The sequence below is a fragment of the Chrysemys picta genome, chromosome 1, assembly GCF_011386835.1.
Source record: "Chrysemys picta bellii isolate R12L10 chromosome 1, ASM1138683v2, whole genome shotgun sequence".
In the NCBI taxonomy this organism is placed as follows: domain Eukaryota; kingdom Metazoa; phylum Chordata; order Testudines; family Emydidae; genus Chrysemys; species Chrysemys picta.
In genome coordinates, this window is record NC_088791.1 from 193,296,408 (window position 1) to 193,311,545 (window position 15,138).

At 44.5% G+C, this 15,138-nt stretch overlaps 1 long non-coding RNA gene across 1 annotated transcript in view; it reads left to right on the forward strand.

Moving 5' to 3' along the window:
* The first annotated feature begins 1,042 nt into the window (after positions 1–1,042).
* The window catches only part of LOC135983925 (uncharacterized), a 92,263-nt gene continuing 78,167 nt past the window's right edge, over positions 1,043–15,138 (forward strand). Inside the window, exon 1 of the long non-coding RNA XR_010601784.1 lies at positions 1,043–2,052. This is a non-coding gene — a long non-coding RNA (uncharacterized LOC135983925). The remainder of the gene's footprint in view (positions 2,053–15,138) is intronic.

The window sequence follows — 15,138 nt, forward strand, 5'->3', positions numbered from 1 at the left end:
CAGAGAGCCCGGCTGGGGCTCCGCTCTCCTCAGCAGCCAGAGCGCCAGGGGGAGGGCAGCAAGCCCGCCGCGGCTCCGCTCTCCCTGGTGGCCGGAGCGCCGTGGGGAGGGCGGCGAGCCCAGTCATGGCCCCGCTCTCGGGCCGGAGCGCCGTGCTGCGCCGCCCCCCTCCAGGTGCCACCCCAAGCACATGCTTGGTGGGCTGGTGCCTGGAGCCGGGCCTGATATCGGGTCGCATTATATCGGGGTAGAGGTGTATATGTAAATTAAATAGCTAATAGAGAAGGTACGAGCATTTGGTGCTCAAGAATACATGGTGTAGTTCCTGCCTTTTGTATGACCAATGAAAACTTCTTTGTTGTTTATTGCAAAAGGAGTCTCATGTGCAGTTATTTACATGCAGCTCTTAACAGTTTGGATATACTTGCAAGTTGAAGTACAGTAGTGCTCATTAGACAACCTGCTCAGGAATGTTTAAAACCTGGAGGCTGGGTTTGAACTAATGTCATCAAACACCACAAATGGATACTCTTATACAATGAGGTCTTTTACGAATCACCTTCCTCCTTATCAGAAGGACTACAAGAAAAAACTCGGTGAGCACACACTTCAGTTTGCTTTCCAAGAGGAAGAGATTTAAGGCCTGCCTTTTCTTTTGCACAAATTAATTATCTATATGTCATATCTTTTGACAAATTCAGAATGGTCCCAATGGGAGCTGCAAATATATTAAATCACAAAGGCTATGCTGAAATTATTTTTAAGCCCCTAAAAGTCAAGAAATGCAGAGTTAAGATTTTTTCTGACAATAACAATGACAGAAATAAAAGAATTATATGAAAGTGCATAATAGATTTGATTCTTCTATGGAAGGCCCTGATCTTGCAAACCCATATAGGCCCTCAAGTAACTTTAACCATGTGAGTAGTTCCATTGGGACTACTTGTATGAGTAAAGCTACTCACAAATTGAGTTTTTTCAAAAAGTTGAGCCAAATTTTGCAAAATTAAAACAAAATGCAGAAACCTCACATTTTGTTGTGACTATTTTGCACAGACCTCTTTCCTAACCCCATGAATGGCCTGCAGCTATGTGCAATTCAAATGTTAATAACTTGTTATAATGGAATGTGTATGCCTCACACATCTCCAGGACAGGAAAGGGTTAATGGTGGCAGCTAAAGCCAGAGAAGATAATGAGTCCCACCTGTAGAAGCTGCCAAACTGGACTGAAGAATCTCCAGCTGTGGCTAATCAGGAAAATAAAGCAAAAGGTAAGGCAGGTTTCCCTTTTTTTGTGTGAGAGGAAGTCTGGTTTTGTGTATGTTGTGAGTAGCACAGGAAATAACCAAGGAAGGGGCAAAAGTGATCCTTTATTTAGTCTGTGAAAGAAAAAAAAAAGAGAGGTTTTATGTTTGTTTTTTACCTCTGAAAAGAGAACCTGGGGATAAGGGTGAGAGGCTGGTTACTGGCCTTATTTCCCTCCCCCTGGAAAACAAAGGCTGATATAAACTGAGAGCTGGTCTGTGCTCCTGTCTCAGATGTGCCTTCTTCTGGTGAAGGGTGATCCAGTCTCTTTGCAGTGGGGTCAAAAGATTTTTCTAGGTATAGTGATGGCTCAAGAGGCCGTTTGAATCAGGTTTACTATTTGTTCTTGGTGGAGAAACATGAGGTAGCTGAGACTTGTCTTTGATTTTAGCATCTCTTGAGTGTTTCAGGGACATGAACAGCTAAACCAGACCATACGGTGGGCTTCTACCACGCTTATCTGGCCTCCTTTAAAGAGAGGGAAATGAAATAGCCTTGTCTGAGTTGTAAAGACTAGCTAGCAACACTCTCACTTTTAAAAATAGCCTAAAACTACTCTGGAGCAACTGGAATACAAATTAACTCCTACATCCAGCAAACATTTCCAAGGACCTGCATTGCCTGTGCTGCTTCAGACCCTGCACCCTGCGTGGTGTGACTGGATCCCATCTAGAGACTCCTAGTAAGTGACCTCACTAAGACAATCACAAAGATTGAGTGTAAGAGACAACAAGGATCATAATGGGTAAGTAAAACAAATTTCTTTTATAAAACAGCAGAATGTATCTGAAGCTCACTTTGCTGTATTAATGTATGGGGAAAGCAATATGTAGGGTGTATCTATGAAGTGAGGAATGAGCTAATATCCTAGGATGCGACTGCCGCCATGTTGTTGAACCTACACATTATTTCAATTATATTGTGGTGTACACAGCTGTGATTCATTTGTTATGTACTGCCCTTGTCAAAGAATCAAGAACTTTATAGGTGTAAAATTCAAGAGTTTCTTTTCAAAAGAAGCTGCAGCCTGGTCAAACGAAAGACTCATTGTACTCTCTCATGGAGACTTAACCTTTGTGCTTTCTTGTGTGCCTGACTGTGAAATCACTCAGAGAGATCATGTGCTTTTTGTTCTTTGTATGGAAACAGAATGTCAATATTGAGGCCAACTTAATTCTCCATCCAGCATCTGTCGTGTGAAATTTTACTGCTTTCATTTATCATGTAAAACGCTTTGCCTATCCCTTGATGCAATATACACTATTGCTCTCTAGTACTTCACTTACACTGACTTTCTTAAACAAGCATCTCATATTGTGATTTAGGATTTAATCTGGGCAGGAAGGATGGAATTCCTCCAACTGGAGGGAGCCTGTACATGCCTCCCTAAAGACTATAGGTGGTGCATTGCTGCATGAATACAGGGCATGAGCTGAGCAGTACACACTATGGAGGAGGTGTTCTGTACCAAGTCTGAATAGACTGAAGTGGCAAAGACCAGCGAAAATGGGATGGGGGGTTGAGTTACTGGATCACCACTTCACTTATGCAGATCCAGTGGCCTAAAGCCTTGCACAGGGAGTTTGGAGGGGCAGGAGTCCCTACTCCAGTTCACTGGCTAGCATAGCAACTGCAGGAAGGTTGTGCTACAGTTCTGCAGCCTTCTTGTGAGTTAGGAGGATTAATTTCACTTCTTTAATTCTCACAGAGTTCCCTGTGCAAAACCAACTTCAGCATTGCCTGGGGAAGGGAGAACCTCACCCTCATCGCGAAACAGTGATAATAGTAAAAAATGACATAAGGGAAGTTCAGTCCCAAGTCACCAGAAGTGCGGAACCTGTAACACCTGCCTTCAGAACTCAAGGAATTCTCCAGATGATCAATAGGCTTTGGGCTATATTACAAACTGGCTTCTTGTTTATGGGCAGGAGGGAGTGGGGCTTGGCAAAAAAGCACATGACTTTGGGCAGATCTACTGTGCAGATGTTACTATGTCACCAGAAGAACTTCTCCCATCAGCATAGTGAAGCCACCTTCCTGAGAGGCAGTAGCTATGTCAACAGGAGAAGCTCTCCCATCAACATAGCACTATTGATTCAGGGGGCTAAGATTGGAATAGCTATGTTGCTCAGGGGTGTGGGTTTTTCACACCACTGACCAGTGTAGTTATACCAATGTACATTTATAGTGTAAACAGAACATGTGATTATTTTCCTTACTCTTCAGCAGGGCCAGCTCTAACATTTTTGCCGCCCCAGACAAAAAAGAAGAGTGCTGCCCCGCTGAAACACCCTCCTCCCCCCCCCACCACCAGCGCCCCGAGCGCCGGGCCGCCCCAACCCCCAAGCGCCGCCGAAACACCCCCTGCGCTGCCCGACCGAAACAAAACAAAAAAACACTGCGAGTGCCCCCCGCCACCCCAACATTGGCTGCCCCTTCTAAGCACGTGCTTGGTCGGCTGGTGCCTGGAGCTGGCCCTGCTCTTCAGGCTTTCAAATGGTGATTGCTTATGCTGTTTAAAATTCCCTGCACCCCTCCAGTACCTAAGCAGGGTCACATCTAACTCCCAGGTAGGCAGGCCAGGCTCTGGCATGATGCAATTTGAAGTTGTACTCTGAAAAAATCGGTCTGTAAATGTGCAAATATGCAGTAATACTGCAAAGCAAGACTTAGCATATTTGAGTATCTCCGATAGCTTGGCTTTCATCTCGATGTAGGAGTGATCACTAATTTCAGCTTTAATGGGAGTTGTACAAATCCCATGATTTTTTTTGTTTTGTTTTGTTTTTGTTGGGTGTTTAAATTGTGAAGTGCTGTTGCTGCCTTTCTAAAACTTTGTAGGATGTACCTTTTTGACCTTGTGTATCCAAATGCCTCCACCCTCAAGCTTTCATTACTCTTAGTGCTACTTGTGTACATTCAACTGCTATTTGCAGACAGTAGGGGGAGTAGCATTCTGCAGTTTAGTCTGCGGTAAGTCTGGAACCTGTTCTCTTGCTTTAGCTGTTTATTTCCTTAACCCTGTGAGCTCTATGGCTTGTTTATACACCTCTACCCCGATACAACACTGTCCTAGGGAGCCAAAAACTCATACCATGTTATAGGTGAAACCGCGTTGTATCGAACTTACTTTGATCCACCGGAGTGCGCGCCCCCGCCCCCCCCGGAGCGCTGCTTTACCACGTTATATCAGAATTCGTGTTGTATCGGGTCACATTATATCAGGGTAGAGGTGTATATGAATGTGTGTACTGAGAATGCTTATAGACTTCCCAGGACAGCTACCTCAAAAAAGGATGATCCCTGGGAAAACCTGGACAGGTGGCAGGCCTATCATCAGGGCATTGTTGGTTTCAAAGCCTTGCAGTTAGCTTTAGCTACATGATGTCCACTGATTTTTTTTTGGTAAAAAATCATATATCCTAAACCACAACACATGGACTTTTTTGGAAAATCCCACCCCTTCCATTTTCAAAAATCTGTGCTGCCCTAACTCTGCTCCCATTTAAGTCAAGGGTAAAAGGGCTAGTCTATGCTATATCAGCACAACTGTGCCGCGGTAGTGCATCTGATGTGCTGTGCCAACGGGAGAGCGCTCTCTGGTCAACAATTACTCCACCTCAGTGAGAGGCAGAAGCTATGTTGGCAGGAGACTGTCTCCCACCGACTTTGCCTGGTGTGGACAGTGCTTAGGTTTGCTGAAACTCGTATCTCTCGCTTAGGTTGCAGTAACTTGCATGGCTCGGTGGGGGAGGGTGGCTTTTTCACACCCTTGAGCAAAGTAAGTTACATCAGTTTAAGCGGTAGTCAGGGCCGGCTCCAGGCACCAGCCTGACAACCAGGTGCTTGGGGCGGCCGCTCCGGCGAGGGGCGGCAAGTCCAGGTATTCGGCGGCAATTCGGCGGACGGTCCCTCACTCCCGCTGGGAGCAAAGGACCTCCCGCCGAAATGCCGCCGGAGATCGCGATCGCGGCTTTTTTTTTTTTTTTTGGCTGCTTGGGGCGGCCAAAACCCTGGAGCCGGCCCTGGCGGTAGTGTAGACAAGCCCACGATTTTACTGCTTTCAGTGGGAAGAGCTGGGTAAATATTTGAGTGGTTGTGTGGAAATTCCACCCGAGGAGGATGTATGCAGGGGCCTAAATAAATGTCTTTGAAGTGCTTTTGCTCTAGCTGTGTTCCCTTCTATTGTACTACATGTCTGTTCTTTTGGATCCATCTTGGCTGTATAGTTGCCATATCATGAGTTTCAATGGTGAAACTCAACTGTCACTCTTATTAAGAGTGTGATCCTTAATGTATTTGAGCTAATCACCCAAAGAAGACTTGACCAGACCTAATTACAAAATGTCAGTGTAGCAGTTTGAGGAAGGGGGGGAATTGTCGGTAATATTTTTATGAATGCTGTGTATGCCTCAGTTTCCCTCAGCACTTTGCACTGTTAAATATGCTTGCGGGGGCGGAGAAGAGCACAGGATATAAGGAGGGGTGTCGCCTTGCTGTCTGGGCCACAGTGAGTAGGGTTGTTAAGGAACCAGCTGGACCATGCTGAGAGCTACCTCTATCAATGCAGAATCCCAAAGAGACAATGGAAAAGCCCCAGTGACCACACACTGACTCCTAGGAAACCTTCTCCAAGAGAAAGGAGGTTCCCCCCTGTAAGCGTGCAGACTCATCCCTGCAGCGCCTCCTGCTGGTCTCTCAAGGAACTAGCTCAATTTCCAGCCCAGAGTGCCCTCTGCAGGTCGGTGATCCGCCACAACTGGGCCCCGTGTCCCCTCCCCAGACACCAGTGCCTGTTTTCTCTGGGGTGCTGCCCCTTGGCAATACCCCAGCAATCTCTGTGGGCCTCTCTTCCCCAGGGAACCCGCACCCACTACCCTCTCCTCACCTAGCCCACTCACTGGGGCAGACTGCAGTATAAAAGCCACTCATCACAGGCAAGGGGGTTTGACCTGCTGCCTTCTTCTATCAGCCAGTACCTCTATGGACCTGGGACCAGGCCCTGCAGCCTGGGGAGTCACCAGGCTGGAGCTCCCCTGTTCCTCTGGCTCTTCCCCAGCCCTGCTTCACTCCCAGGTACCCTCTCACTCCCCTGCAACCAAGTCAGTCTCCCTCCACAGCTAGAGGAGAAGCTCTGCTCTGCTTCTGGCTGCCCTGGCCTTCTTATAAGGCCCAGCTGCCCTGATTGGGGCGTGGCCCAGATGTAGCAACTTCCCCACTCAGCTTGGGCTCTTTCTCCTAGCCCCGAGCCCTCTCCCAGGGCTGCATCTACCCTGTCAGGGCTGGAGCAGGTAACCACTCCACTCCCCCCCCCCCCACTACTTAAGTGGGAAGCTGAGTAGAGATCCTAGCTTGAGAACAGAGGACTGTGACATGACGGAAAGAGGGTAAAATGTGGGCTTCTAGTTCTTGAGAAGGCTGGCTGCTTCCTCCTGGGACTGACTAAGGAGGTCATAGAGACGAGGAGTACTTGTGGCACCTTAGAGACTAACAAATAATAATAATTAATAATAACAACAAAGTTAGAAATGGAGTTCACTACAGCTTGGCTAGCAAATTGTGCTGGCTTGGCCAGAATGGTCTGTGTGTTAACCTTTATTTCTCTGTTAACCTAAGGTCTTCCAATGCTCTATTCCAGTTGACTAATAAACCCTTCTCTGTTTTGAAAAGGCTATTTGGTGTCACTGCAAATACTTGCTGGGGTGCATTAGTCCTGGCAGAGCATACAAATCTCTACTTGTCTGTCTCAATTGGACTTGCTAGGTAGAGATCTCGGAGGCAAAGAGGCTCCTGAAGGAAGAGGGGACTCCTTGGACATCAGCCACACTGAAGGGCTTCCTCCAAGAAACTGTATAAAAGCTGGGGCATAGCACCAATCTCATAGATCCCTGAAAAGTAGTTGTAAGGATAACTCCTGGTGAGCTCTGAGTGCTAAAGGATAAGATGACCTGAGTAGTAGAGGTCAATGGTACACGGTGTAGGAGGATAGACACCATGTGTCAGCTGCCATAAAATAGCATATCTCTTGTGATGTAAAACTCAGCATAGCTCCATTGACACCAGTTGGGGAGCTGATCCACTGTGTTAAATAGACCCTCAAGGAAGAGGATTAGACATTAAGCTTATGCTACTAGGAGTCACTGGATGACAGAACAGAGGACAAGGCCTACAGCTGGCAATAGGCAGAGTTTCAGAAAACTTTGAAGGTGAAATTAAGGGGCAGATCCTCCACTCCTGTAAAATGGTGTGACTTCTTTCCTTAAGTGGAGCTTTGCCTATTTACCCAACTGAGTAACTGGCCCAGGAAGCTTAAATTTGATGTGTGGGGATGAGGCAGTGCACAAAAGTGTGGCTAATATAGCTGTTCAGGGGGGTAACGTGGTGATAAAGTTGTGGTGATTTGAGGAGAGTAACACAGGTGTTGACAAAGCCAGAAAGGAAGAGATTATAGTAACCAAGGTGAGATGAGTTGGGGATGGGCAAGAAGGTTTGACTGTGATGCCAATAATGTAACAAGAGACTCCCACAATCTTTTCCCTCTTTGCCTGAGATGGCACCTCTTGTAACAAGGGTGTCTGTGCTGCTTTCTCCTAACCCTTGAGGGAGGGAGGCAGGCCCCACTGGGAAGAAAACTTGCATTAAGAATATAATCTAGAAACCTTTCTTCCTGAGAATATATTCAAACAAAGTGTTTATTTTGTGTAACCTGATGGGCAGGATTGAGAGCTCTTGTGGAGAGGATCCCGCTGGGGTTTTCCCACTGGAAAACATCTTGAAAATATCTGCTCTTCAGCACAGTCTCATCCATTCAAAAGCTTTAGTCTAAGTATTTTGATGAGCACCAGAGGTAAGTAATCCCTGAGAGGATGATTTAATGGTATCCAGAGAGGAGGTGAACTCCATCACAGGTGGGCTGTTGTCTTAATTAACTTTCCTTTCAATGTGACTGCTAAATTTCAACATGATAGGATCTATTTGCCCTTGTCCATATTCCTTCCCCGTTCCAGGCAGAAGTGTGGAATCTTCAGGGCACAGTCTCCCCACTCCCCCCATTCAAAACTTGTTGGGGGAGCTGGGATTTGTACAGGGGAGGAGGTGGAGACAGTTAAAGCTGGGAAGGAATACCTCTTTCCTTCTTCTGATCCCATGGAGAGTCTGCAAGAAAAGATAATACAACCTGGGCATATGTGATCTCTTCTATGTAGCCCCTCCATTTTCCCTGGAGGCCCAAGCACTGGTCATAGCTGTGGAGGAAGGCCCCTAACTAATGAGGCACAGAGCTTCACATAGATAATCCTGGACTCCTAAGAATCCTCCTAGCTTGCAGTGTGTGCTGTTGACTCTTATATGGTTAGTTAAACCCTCTTTCTCTTTAGTGGAACCATGCAGCTGTAATCTCCAAGGTGTCCTGCATAAAGACTTCCTCTTCTCCCACATGTGCTACCAAGCCTTTCCATGGGAGGGGGCCAGTGTGACCCAGATTGTGGGAGAGGACTCTTGGAATCCCCAAGTGTTATGAACATTTATGACCAATGCAAGTCTGACCTGAATTTGAACCAGTCTCCTAGAGATGGAAAAGGCTCCATATCCAATCAGCAATACGCTCCCACCCAAACTATTTCTGCCTCTGCCACTGGTCTGCTGGGTGACTTCAGGCAAGTTGCTTCAGCTCTATATGCCTCTGCTTCCACATCTGTACAATGGGAATACTTCCTTCCTGTGTGAAGAGCGTTGAGATCTATGGCTGAATTATTATGATGATAAAAACTTATCAATTATCAGATTTTGAAGAGTAGAGTTGAGTAAACAATGAGTTGTTTAAACAAGGCCCACCCTTTCATGGAACAAAGTGAACCAGTAACAGGACCTTCAGTTGTCCCCTGGGGATGAACCTATAAAAGGAGATAATGAAGCCTAAATTCACTCAATGTTAAACATGTGCTTTGAAAACCAAATGTTGTGCCTTTGGCAGTAATCAGAATAGGAAACGAGGCTATGGTGAAACATTTTTAGATATCCTCTTACATTGTTTTGTTGCCTGCAACTTGGTTACAATCAAGTAGTTCTGTAAGTATCCACTAGATGTCAGTATGATCTGTTAGTTTCCGTTCTGTCCCTATATTTTCCTTCTGTGGACCATTTTTTTTAAGAGATCCTCATGATCTCGCCTCCCTGCCTTTCCCACACAAATGTTCCCTCTTTGCATGCTTCCCTAAAGTCTCGGGGAACCGTCAGAGGTCTTTCTTTTGGGCTGCAGAACTAAACACGTTGAGAAGTGCTGAAATCAAATCAGGGACTGCGTCACTGTAGAGTTCTCAGAAGACTGAAGGGAATTTCAGAAGCTATTGCATGTACTTTCCTCTTGGAATCCAGCAGGACCTGAGAACAGGGAGTGAACATTCAGTGATGACCTTCTATGCAGTGAATTTCATTGATATGCACTGACCTTTAAAGAATATGTGCACACTGTTGAGGAAATCCTTGAAGTTCCTGATGCAGTTTTCCTGAACCAGCAATGCATTTCCGTTTTGCATGCTATTCTTTTTGTATTATTAACTTAAAGGCCCTCTCACAAACTTATCCAGTCTCCTTCAATTTAGGAGAATATTAAAATATCTTTGGAGTTGGCAGCATGTGCAAAATAAAGATCTACGTGCCTCTAACATCCTGCTCTCTGAGAGCCATTTTTTTGAAGTTTTGATCTTGTTTTTGCACATGTCTACTGAAGTTCAAGGGTACCTGGGCCTGGTATTTTTGTTTCATGCCACTTTAAAAGAGGGGAGCCAGCTGTCGGTTCAGAATCCTCTCCTACCCCCTTTCTCTCCCCCCGCCTCCCCACCCCGCCGCCCCCTACAGCATTAGGAGCTTCTCTAATCCAGTGCTTTTTGGGCCCATCTCAATTGCATAGTGTCTTGCTGTGACATTCCTAACTTCTTTTTTAAATCCCACTGGTACTACATACCTACCTCTTGGCAGCCTGGGAAAATGTGTTCATTATATACTGTTCCAAGGGATCATGTCTTGCTAAGAACATGACTAACCCGGGCAGGGTGTGTGTGTGTGTGTGTGTGTGTGTGTGTGTTTAAATAAAAGAATCCAGATTCAACAAACCATGGTAGGCCCGGAAGTAGGAGAAAATACTGAGGTTTTAGTCCTTCTCCAAATGGTGTGGGTACATCCAAAACTTTACTCAAAACCTCTCTAAAACATAGCTTTTAAGAAATCAGTCAGATGTCTGGACAGTTTTCTTTTTTTAATGATATGTAGGAAATACTTAGAGCTCAAGGGATGCACGCTAATTTATGTTCCTTAATCTGCTTTACAGTGAACAGTAAAGAGGCAAAATGCAGAAGGGAAAACAGCTTTTATTAGGAAGAGTTGGGTCTCCACCCTCTTGATCTCATCATTGCATCATATATTAGGAAAACTTTCCTAACCATGTTCTTATTGGACTGTAGAATAGTGTCCCAAAGGGAGGGCTGCAAGTCCCATTGCTTGACTCATCAAATAGTGGACTAGACAGACCACTAGCTAGGACACTGTAGGGAACAATTCTGGATTGGCAGAGGATGACCTAGCCAGTCCCTTCAGTCTCTAACTTCTATAATTCTGTTGATGCAAAATTGAAAAGTTACTGCTGGAGGAAGGAGCTGAGAAATAAGATCAACCACCTCTGAAGACGTACAATTTATTGTCTGCTACAGGATATGGGGAATTGGGGAAGAATAATTTATTGAGTATCTCCTTAAAACTCATTTCTTTTTGAGGCCTATAAACCCTAGTCTTCCTCTCATAAAAATAGTATATTTTTATTTTTTTGAATTATGAAACCCTTAAGATGTGTGCATCACAAGCAACAATTAACTGCACGGTGTTATTATTAAAAAAAAAAAAACTAGTCCTGCCTTCTTTCTCCCTTCAGTATTGTCATCCCTAGCCTTGTCATGGCTTCTCGTAGACCCAGACATGGAAATCTACATTAGATTATAAACTTTTAAGGAATGGGCATCGTCTTTGCTTGTCCCTGAAGTGGTAGGTACAGGATGCTTACGGTACACTTATGGTCACAGTTAATTATTGAGGTCTAGGAGAGAAGCAAGACAGGTGAGCAGATCTATCCATCAGATGAGAGAACTGATGTTTATGTGAACCAGGGCAAACTTTCATCTGTTCTGAGATAGAATCCTAGGACTGGAAGGGACCTCGAGAGGTTATCTAGTCCAGTCCCCTGCACTCAAGGCAGGACTAAGTATAGACAATCCCTGACAGGTGTTTGTCCAACCTGCTCTTAAAAATCCACAATGATGGAGATTCCACAACCTCCCTAGGCAATTTATTTCAGTTCTTAATCACTCTGACCGTTAGGAAGTTTTTTCTTAATAGCCAACCTAAACCACCCTTGCTTCAATTTAAGTTCATTGCTTCTTGTCCTATTCTCCGAGTTTAAGAACAACAATTTTTCTCCCTCCTTGTAACAACCTTTTATGTACTTGAAAACTGTTATCATGGCCCTTCTGTCTTCTGTTCTCCAGACTAAACAAACCCAATTTTTTCAATCTTTCCACATAGGTCATGTTTTCTAGACTTTTAATCATTTTTGTTGCTCTTCTCTGGATTTCTCCAATTTGTCCACATCTTTCCTGAAATGTTGTGTCCAGTTCTGGGCACCATACTCCACTTAAAGCCTAATCAGCGCAGAGTAGAGCGGAAGAATTACTTCTCATGTCTTGCTTACAAAACTCCTGCTAATACGTCCCAGAATGATGTTTGCTTTTTTTGCAACAGCATTACACTGTTGACACTTATTTTGCTTGTGATCCACTATGACCACTAGATCCCTTTCTGCAGTACTCTGTCCTCGGCAGTCATTTCCCATTTTGTATGTGTGCAACTGATTGTTCCTTCCTAAGGGGAGTGCTTTGCATTTGTCCTTATTGAATTTCATCCTATTTACTTCATACCGTTTGTCCAGATCATTTTGAATTTTAATCCTATCTTCCAAAGCACTTGCAACCCCTCAGATGTTCAGGTTTAACATGGCAAACATGACTAAATTCCAGCCCCAAGCACAATTGACTTGTCATGAATTGACCTTGGGTTGAAATCTGTCACTTTGCCCCCTCACTCCCCCCACCATGACCATGTAACATTCCACATTTCATCAGATGCCTCAATGAAGATCTTTTGGCAAAGCTCTTGGGGAGTGGCGGCACAGGAACAGGTGCAGTAGCAGTGGGTGAAGCTCAAAAACGTGTTTCTCTCTGAGGCAAACCCAAAGCTTACATACACATGCAAACTTTATCCACACCTTTAGAGCTGTTGTTAGAAGAGGCTTTGTTGTGAGATGACTGGTACGTCTTTCTGCTGGATTGGCTGGAAAGAGTTTGGCATTGTAGAACCACAGGAAAATAAGTCAACTAACAAAGTGAACAAGTGCAAGAACTCTCTCAAAGGTTCAGTAGGGGTTCTGGTCTACGTGGACAAAAAAAGAGAGGGGACATTTTTCTGAGTGGGTTCACCAGTCCTTTAATATGCGCCATAGGTATGCAGCCTGAAAAAGATCTTTCCCTATTCAATCCAAAGTACAACACAGTGCAGTGTGTATCAGTAGAGTGAAGGGGATATGCATGGAAACTAGCTGCTCTGAAAAATATCCTTACAAGAAAATGGAAGAAACACCTGCAGAGCATACTGAAGACCACCAGTAGAGAAGAGGTGAGATATGGAGCAGACCCCATCCCAATGGGGTAACACAGCCTCTCCTAATGTGCTTGGCTAGTTGCTAAGTGTTGCTCTCTTTAATTTTAATTTTCTGCAAGATGTAGTTTTTTGTTTTGCCCACCAATCTGGATCGATTTGCTTAAAATAAATGAATATGATCTCAGGTCAATATGGCAAATGATTTACTAATACTTCATGACCAAATCTCCATCCATTCTCCGTGTCTTATTCCTCTCTCTGCCTCTTGTCCCTTGTATGCTTATGGTCCTGATTATGGTACAAATTTTTCATTCTCTTGAATATGGAGAATGTGTCCCTAGGATGTTTTGCATATTGCCTTAACTTCTTATTGTTAGCCATGACTGCCATTAATTCAGGAATATCTGAAAGTCTGTATTCATTTCAGGGGTTTTCACCTGGGGCTTATCTCAAGCTTGTGTGTATGAAACTGAATGTAGAAATCTTAAACTGTGCCCAGTTGTAAAGCAGCTGAACTCACTGAAGTTCAAATTGCACGTTATACTGGGCTAGATCTTCAGCTTGTGTAAATGAGCGTTGCTGTGTTGGCTTCAATAGAGCTATACTGATTTACCCCAGCTGAATAGTCTTGGCCATTGTTAATTGCTTCAAGTGAAAATTGCTTGAGAAGTTAAATCCTCTTCCAGTTCTTTCCTTCCCTCTGTGCTCCAAGCATACTGGCAAAAAAAAAAAAAAAAAAAAAAAAACTTTCTCTGTAAGCAGCTGTTGAATAAGTCACTAATAAATCCAAGGACCTGCAATTAAATAAATGGAAAGACTTTAGGGATATAGAAAAAATATCCTTTTTTGGTCGTCTTCTTAAATGAATGAACCTATTTTTATTACATTTATTAACATGTTAAATGCTCTTTTTTCTTTTCCTATAATACAAATTCCTTAGCGTATTGTTGACTTGTTCAACAGCATTATCAGTGATGATGAACAATTTTCAGGGGTATAGTTTGGAACCCTGTACTAGGTACGTGTGGTGAATTGTTACTAAAACAATACAATAAAGGGTTAAGAATTTTAATGTATTTTATAACATTACTACAACAATTGGTTGACCCAAGTTCTTTGACTGCTGAGCTGGCTTGTGATATCCACATGTGTGGGGGGTTGAAGTCCTATATGAGAAGGGGTTGCTCAAAACACTCAACATTTTTAATTAAAAAAAAAAAAATCCAGAGACACAAGGTGGGTGAGGTAATATCTTTTACTGGACCAACGTCACACACCCTGACTCTCTAATATCCTGGGACCTACATGACTATAACAATGCTGGATTTATCTTAAAATGCAAGTTTTTGTAACACATGAGGGGAGGGGAAGATTTCGGCCAGTTTGTTTTCTTCTCCCCCTTTCTTCAGCAGGAGGAATGTAGAAACGTTTTGAAAACTAGCCCTTTCCGTCCACACTTCCACCAATTGAGTAGATGAAAAATGGTTCTTCTGAACCTGCTGAACAAAAATGACTTGGAAGTTTTCTGCATTCCATCCCCCTTCCTCCCAGCTTTTGCTCCAGCTCTGTATGTGGGTGTAACACCTTCCCACTTGGAGGCAGGAAACATTGCTCTTGCAGCACTGTCCCTTTGTGGTGTGGGTGGAGGGAGTGGAGCTGAGCGGCAGCTGAGCTTCTGTAACATGAATTCTTGCCAAGTCCCCCCGCCCCTCCTGTGGCTTCTGCTGAGACTTGATCAGTAGCAGTGCTGGTCTTGAGGGAACATTGTGCTGCTGGGTGAGGGGGAAGGAGGAAGAATAGGGACCAGGAGAGTGGTGTGGAGGAGCCTTCCATTCAGTGTCTCTGAGACTAGCTATGTCCTTGCCACTGGGTCCCCTGGGTTAGTAAACGTAGGGTGACCCTCTCAAGCCAGTTCTGTGTGCTCCAAATCCTTTTTATGGCGTGCAGCTTAGAAACCACAGGGAGATGAATGTCAGTTTTCTGCTGCCTCCTGTCGGCTGTCAAAACTCTTCTGTGGGAGGGGTCAATCTGCTTGACTCTTGATGCCTTATGTAAAGGGGGGGGGTCAAATTGTCAGTCTTGGTTAATTTCTTGTTGAAGTATCTACAGAAGCAGCTGTGCAGTGGCTCCA